We start from the raw sequence: 7,597 nt of genomic DNA on the forward strand, positions 1-7,597 counted from the left end.
ATATATGAATAACTATAATATTTGTGTCTCCCCATCTGTTCTCTACCTCACTCCCTCCTCATCCCCCTATGTGTCCCTGTCTCTCCCTCACTCCCTCCGCTTTCTCTCTCCCTCTCCCTCAAAATTATAAAATGTCTCTTTGCTGATACACAAAGGCTATACGGCACTGAAACAAGCCTTTCAGTCCAAGCAGTCCATGCCTTATTGCAAGTGTCCAAGCCACTGGGATCTGCTACAGAGGTGAGGAGGACAAACATGGCTGTTGTGTCTGGGAGGGGACAGTTCATGGGCACCCATCATTGCTGATGTTTAATTGCTGCCTCTCTCTCTTACAGTTAGTCTCGGAGTTCCTGACTGGTGCGCTGCTGCCCCGTGGACCACAGACGTCCAAGATGGACGACCTGCTGGCTGAGATGCAGGAGATTGAGAACTCGAGCCTTCGACATGCTCCAAAGCGAGGTAAGATCACCCCTGGAAGCAGAGGGTAGAGCAGGGGGTCAAAACAGCTCAGGCCAGGGATGGAGCCAGGGCCTTTCCAGCTCTGTGTGTGTGGGGCTCAGTCCCACACCAGGTGTGCGAACAGGTAAACTGAACACAGGCCGGCGATAGAGCCTGGGCTTTTCCTGCCCAGATTCGGGCCCTAATCTCTGGTGTTTTCCCGCCTCCATCCTCCGTTGTGGCAGACCTGGCGATGTCGGTGACCTTGGCCAAGGAGATTCTGGCCACAGAGCAGATCGTGGGCACATCGCAGGCAGATTGCTCAAATGGTTTCATCGCCGAGGTAGCTGGAACGGAAACGGGAGAGACTGCAAGGGGACGGTCCATGAGGCATTGTGGTACAGGTTCACTGACCCTGGCAATTGTAGGTACAGGTTCACTGAACCTGGGCATTGTGGGTAACGTTTCACTGACCGTGGGCATTGTGGGTACAGGGTCACTGACACTGGGCATTGTTGTAACCGGGCCTCTGATCCTGGGCTTTGTTATTACAGGGTCACTGACACTAGGCATTATCAGTACAGGGTCACTGACACTGGGCATTGTGATTACAGGGCTACTGACTCTTTGCATTATGGGTACATGGTCACTGATACTAGGCATTGGGATTAAAGGATCACTGGCACTGTGCATTGTGGGTACTGGGTGAGTGACCCTGGGAATTGTGGGTACTGGGTCACTGACATTGGGCATTGTGGGTGCAGGTCGCTGACCCTGAGCATTGTGGGTGCAGGTCACTGACAATGGGCATTGTGGTTAGAGAGTCACTGACCCTGGGCATTGTGGGTCCAGCATCACTGACCCTGGACATTGTGGGTACAGAGTCACTGACCCTGGGCATTGTGGCAACAGAGTCACTGACCCCGGGCTATGTGAGTAGAGGTTCACACAGCCGGTGCATTGCGGGTACCGTGGCACTTATGATGGGCATTGTGGGTACTGGTTCTCTCACCCTCGGCATTGTGGGTAGAGAGTCACACAGCTCATGCATTGTGGGTACAGGGTCAATTACAATGGGCGTTTTGGGTACAGGGTCACTGACCCTGAGCATTGTGGGTAAAGCTCACTACCTCTGGGCATTGTCGGAAATGGTTGAATGACCACGTGCATTGTGGTTACAGTTACTCACCCTGGACCTTGTGGGTACTGGGTCACTGACCCTGGGCATTGTGTGTACAAGGTCACTGCCCCTGGGAATTGTGGGTACAGCGTCACTGAACCTGGGCATTGTGGGCAAATTCCTGAGGGTGATTACAGCGCCCTCTGTGTGTATATCATTCAATGATATTTGACCACGGACCCTTCCTGTCACCCCGCAGAGCCTGCTGTGTCCTGCCCAGTGTAGTGGGCCATGGAATACCTGGAACAGATGGAAGAGAAACTGCATCTGGGGGATCATGAGCTGGAGCACAGTCTGGAACAGATTTGTCACAGAGCCGGGTGGGTGAGGTAGAAACATTGTTAATATCAGGTTAAAATAGATGGAGCTCTTTATTGTAGCTGACCCGGGAGCGCCCGATGCTGAAACTGGATAAAAAGTGGGGGCACACTGTCAGGGTGAAGTAGAGGAAGCTCTTTACTGTACCTGCCCCGGGAGTGCTCGATGCAGATTCTGGGCATAAAGTGGGGGTACACTGTCAGAGTAATTTAGAGGGAGCTCTATATTGTACCTGCCCCGGGAGTAATTGATGCTGACACTGGATATAAAGTTGGGAGAAACTGTCAGGGTAATGTAGAGGGAGCTCTGTATTGTACATGTCCCGGGAGCGCTCGATGTTGACACTTGGTATATAGTTTGGGGACACTGTCAGGGTAATTTAGAGGAAGCTCCTTACTGTACCTGCTTTGGGAGCGCTCGATGTCGGTTCTGGGTATAAAGTGGGGGTACAATGTCGGAGTAATGTAGAGGGAGCTCTCTATTGTACCAGCCCCGGGAGTGCTTGAAGCTGGCACTGGGAATAAAATGGGGAGACACTGTCAGGGCAATATAACGGGAGCTGCTTATTATACCCTGCTGGGAGTGATCGATGCTGACACTGGGTTTAAAGTGGGGGTACACGGTCGGAGTAATGTAGAAGGAGGCCTGTATTGTACCTGCACTAGAAGCACTTGATGCTGACACAGGGTATAAAGAGGGAGTACACTGTCAGGATAATATAGAGGGATCTATTTATTGTACCTGCACTGGGAGTGCTCGATGCTCATACTGTCTATAAAGTGCGGGTACACTGTCGGAGAAATGTAGAGCGATCTATTAATTGTACCTGCACTGGGAGCGCTCGATGCTAATAATAGGTATAAAGTGGATGTACACTGTCAGGGTAATATAGAGGAAGCTCTGTATTGTGCCTGCCCCGGGAGTGCTTGATGCTAATACTGGGTATAAAGTGGGGTTACACTGTCAGGGTAATTTAGAGGGAGCTCTGTCTTGTACCTGGGCTGGGAGAGCTCGATGCTAATACTGGGTATAAAGTGGGGTTACACTGTCAGGGTAATATAGAGAGAGCTCTGTATTGTGCCTGCCCCGGGAGTGCTTGATGGTAATACTGGGTATAAATTGGGGTTACACTGTCAGGGTAATGTAGATGGAGCTCTGTATTGTACCTGCCCCGGGAGTGCTCCCTGCTGACACTGGGTATATAGTGGAGGTACACTGTTGGAGTAATGTAGAGGGAGCTCTGTATTGTGACTGACCCGGGAGTGGGAGCGGCTATGGCTACATTGTGACATCGTTGCTGCCTGCTGTATGATTGGCTACCGGTTCATTTGTGATGTCACCTGGAGTCAGGACCCCGCCCCTGGTTATGGCCCATCAGTGGGATGTCAGTGTGGGAGGAGCTGGAGTGACAGCTGACACTGGGAGTGTGTTGCTCCCGATATAAAAGGCAAAGGAGAGAATAGATCAATTTAATATTATCTACAGTAATTCAAACACTGATTAATTGCGAATATCTTCATAATAGATACAATCAACGTGACTGAAACTGTCCCACTGTAGAGATTGTGTGATTAACGTAGCTTATTTCGCTATTGACAGTCTCTGGGAGGGAGCAATATCTCAGGAAGGTGGAGAGAGAGAAGTCGAATCATCGCCACACTCACTGGGACAGGAGAAATGTCGCTGGGTTCAAAGACCAGATCTGGTGGGACCGAGACCCCCAGTGTCGAACACGGGATAAAACGAAAAGCTTCAACTATGATTGGAAAGTTGAGCAACTTTACTGAGAATCCCATCAGTCCAGCATTTTGCTGAGGAGAGATTCTAACCAGACAATGGGAGTTATTCAACATCTGCCAACAGGCTCAGCCTTTGATCAGACAACTTGTGCGGAGCTTAACTCGTAGATAAACCTTGCCAGTACCTCACCCGGGAACGTTTGACACCTTCATGTAGAGGGATCTTTATTCTGTATTCACCCCATGCTGTACCCGTGCTGGTTGAGTTGAGCAACCACATTGGAGGGAGCTTTACTCTGCACCAAACCCGTGATGTAGCTGTCCTGGGATTGTTTGGTGGGGCAGTGTAGAGGGAGATTTACTTTGTATCTAACCCACTGTGTCTGCCTTATAGGTATTTGATGAGAGCTTTACTCTGTAACAGTGGATTACATGGGATATACAGCACAGAACTAGGCCATTCAGCCCAACCAGTCCATGCCAGCATTTATGCTCCACTTGATCCTCCTCCCATCTTACCTCATCTAATTCTATCAACATAAGCCTCTATTCCCCTCTCCCTTAACTGCATCTATACTGTTCGCTTCAACCGCTCCCTGTGGGAGCGGTTCTCACCACTCTCTGGGTAAAGAAGTTTCTTCTGAATTCGCTATTAGATTTCTTGTATTGATGGTCGCTAATTGTGATCTACCCCACAAGTGGAAACACTCTCTACACTATCAAAACATTTCCTCATTTTAACGATCTCTAGTAGGTCACTCCTCAGCGTTCCAGCGCAAGGAAACCCAGCCTGTTCATCAGTTCTAGATATGTATACCCTAGTTTTTCTGGTATCATCCTTGTAAATCTTCTCTGCACCCTCTGCAGTGCCTCTAAATCCTTTTTAGAATATAGCGACCAGAATTGTACACAGTACTCCAGTGCGGTCTTACCAATGTTCGATACAGGTTTAGCATAAATCCACTACTTTTCAATTCTACCCATCCAGAAATAAACCCTAGTGCTTGGTTTGCTTTTTCTTATTGCCTTATTAACCTGTGTCACTTCTTCCAGTGATTTGTGTGTTTGTACTCCGAGATCCCTTTGCTCCTCTACCCCATTTAGATTCTTATTTTCCAAGTAATATGTGACCTCCCTACTTTTCTTACCAAAATGTGAAACCTCAGATCTTTCTGTTAAATTTAATTTGCCAGTTATATGCCCATTAAACAGTTATTGGAAATAAATAATAAATAATATCAATCATTAATGCAAATGTATGACTATCAATATAAAATTTATGTCTCCACCTCCTCTCTTCTCTCTCTCTCTCTCTATCTCTATCTCCCTCCCTCGCTCTCTACACCTCTCCCTCTCTCTCCATCCCTCAGAATTATAAAATGTCTCTCTGCCGATAACAGGCCATTCGGCCTAACCAGTCCATGCCATATTCCCGGTCTCCAAGCCACTGGGATCTGCCTCAGAGTAGCAGGTTAGGAGGACCCACACGGTTATTGTCTCAGCCTTTAATCCAGGCTCCATTCACCGGGTGGGGATCAGGCTAATTCAGTACAGGCCGGGAATGGAGCCTGGCCATTTCCTGCTCTGTGTGTGGGGTGTCACATTAACCACTCCGGGAGGAGCATTTCAGGGTTGGGGCACCCATTATTTTGTGGGACTAATTGCCACATCTCCCTCTATCTCTTGCAATTAGTCTTGGAATTCGTGACTGAGCAGAATGGCCCGCTGCTACCCCGTGTACCCCACACGTTCAAGATGGACAATGGCGGAGATGCAGGAGATTGAGAACTCAAGTATTTCACCTGCTCAGCAGCGAGGTAAGATCACCCCTGTGAGCAGAGGGTAGAGCAGGGTGTCGACTCAGCAGAGGCCGAGGTTGGAGCCTGGGCCTTTCCTGCTCTGTGTCTGGGTGTGCATGTGTGCTTGGGGGGGGGATGCTCAATACCACACCAGGTGAGATCAGCCTAACTGAGCACAGGCTGAAGATGGAGCCTGGGCCATTCCTTCCCTGATTCGAGGCCTAATTTCTGGTGTATTCCCTCCCCAAGCACACGCTGTGGCAGACCAGGCAATGTCGGGGTCCTGGGCTGAGGATTTCCTTGCCAGCGAGTCGACATAGAAACATTGCAGGCCGGCAGTGAAGCTGATTGGGCAATGGAGTTCATTGCCGATTTGTGAGAATGGACCACTCTGCGTTGTTGGCAAATGGTCACTGACACTGGGCATTGTGGGCACAGGGTTATTGACCCTGTGCATTGTGACTACAGGGTCACTGACCCTGAGCATTGTGGGTACAGGGACACCATCCGTGGGCATTGTGGCTACAGGGTCACTGACACTGGGCATTGTGGATACAGAATCACTGACACAGGGCATTTTGGACTCAGGGTCACCTACCCTGGTCATTATGGTCACAGATTCACTGACACTTGGCATTGTGGGTACAGGATAACACGGACACTGGGCCTTGTGGGTACAGGGTCTCTGACCCAGGTCATTGAGGGTAAAGGGTCACTGACCCTGGGTGTTTGGATACAGAGGCACTGACCCTGGGCATTGTGGGTACATGGTCACTGACACTGGGCATTGTGGGTACAGAGTCACTGACCCTGGGCATTGTGGGTACAGAGTCACTGACCCTGGGACTTGTGGGTACAGGATCAATGGCGGTGCTTACAATCTCACTGCCCCTGGGCATTGTGGATATAATGTCACTGCCCCTGGGCATTCTGGATACAGGTTCACTGCCCTATAGGCATTGTGGGTACAGAGGCATCGCCCGGGCATTCTCAGTTAAAGCTCACAGCCCCATGGCAAACTGGGTACAAAGTCACCGACCCTGGGCATTTTGGGTACAGGGTCACTGACACTTGGCATTGTGGGTACAGTGTAACTGACCCTGGGCATTGTGGGTACAGGGTCACTGACACTGGGCATTGTGGGTACTGGGTCACTGACACTTGTCGTTGTGGGTACAGGGTCTCTGAACCACGGCACTGTGGGTACATGGTCACTGATACTGGGCATTGTGGTTACAGAGTCTCTCACCCTGGGCATTGTGGGTACAGAATCACTGACCCTGGGATTTGTAGGCACAGGGTCAATGATGGAGGTGATTGTGGGTATACGGTCATTGTCCCTGGGCATTCTGCTTAGAATGTCACTGCCCCTGGGCATTGTGAGTATAATGTTACTGCCCATGGGCATTGTGGATACAGGTTCACTGCACTATAAGCATTTTGTTTACAGGGGCACCACCCGGGCATTCTCAGTACAAGGTCACTGACCCTGGGCATTGTGGGTACAAAGTCACCGACCCTGGGCATTGTGGGTACAGGGTCACTGATCATGGGCTTTGTGGTTAACGTCCTGAGTGTGATAATGGCCCCCTGTAAGTTTTTGTCTTTAAATGGTGTTTGTCCTCTGAATCTTACTCTACCCCCAGACCACACTGTGACCTGTCCAACAAAGTGGACCCTGGAACCACCGGAACAAACGGCAGTGGAACTGCAGCTGTGGAACTGGAGCTGCATCAGGAACAGAAATGGTATGGCACGGGAGGGTTTAAAAGTGGTAATTTCAGAGCAATGTAGAGGGAGCTCTGTTTTATACCTGCCCTGGAAGAGCTAGATGCTGACAATGGGTATAAACTGCAGGTACAATGTCAGGGTAATGTAGAGAGAGCTCTGTATTGTACCTGACCTGAGAGTGCTGGATGCTGATACTGGGTATAAAGTGGGGGTACACTGTCAGGGTAATGTAGAGGGAGCTCTGTATTGTACCTGCCCTGGGAGTGCTGGATGCTGACACTGGGGATAAAGTGGAGGTATACTGTCAGGGTAATGCAGAAGGAGCTCTGTTTTGTAGCTGCCCTGGGAGTGCTGGATGCTGACACTGGGTATAAAGTGGAGGTACACTGTCG

This window comes from Somniosus microcephalus, unplaced genomic scaffold (genome assembly GCF_052327205.1).
Source record: "Somniosus microcephalus isolate GS21.2 unplaced genomic scaffold, FLI_Smic_1.0 unresolved_chr3, whole genome shotgun sequence".
Taxonomy (NCBI): domain Eukaryota; kingdom Metazoa; phylum Chordata; class Chondrichthyes; order Squaliformes; family Somniosidae; genus Somniosus; species Somniosus microcephalus.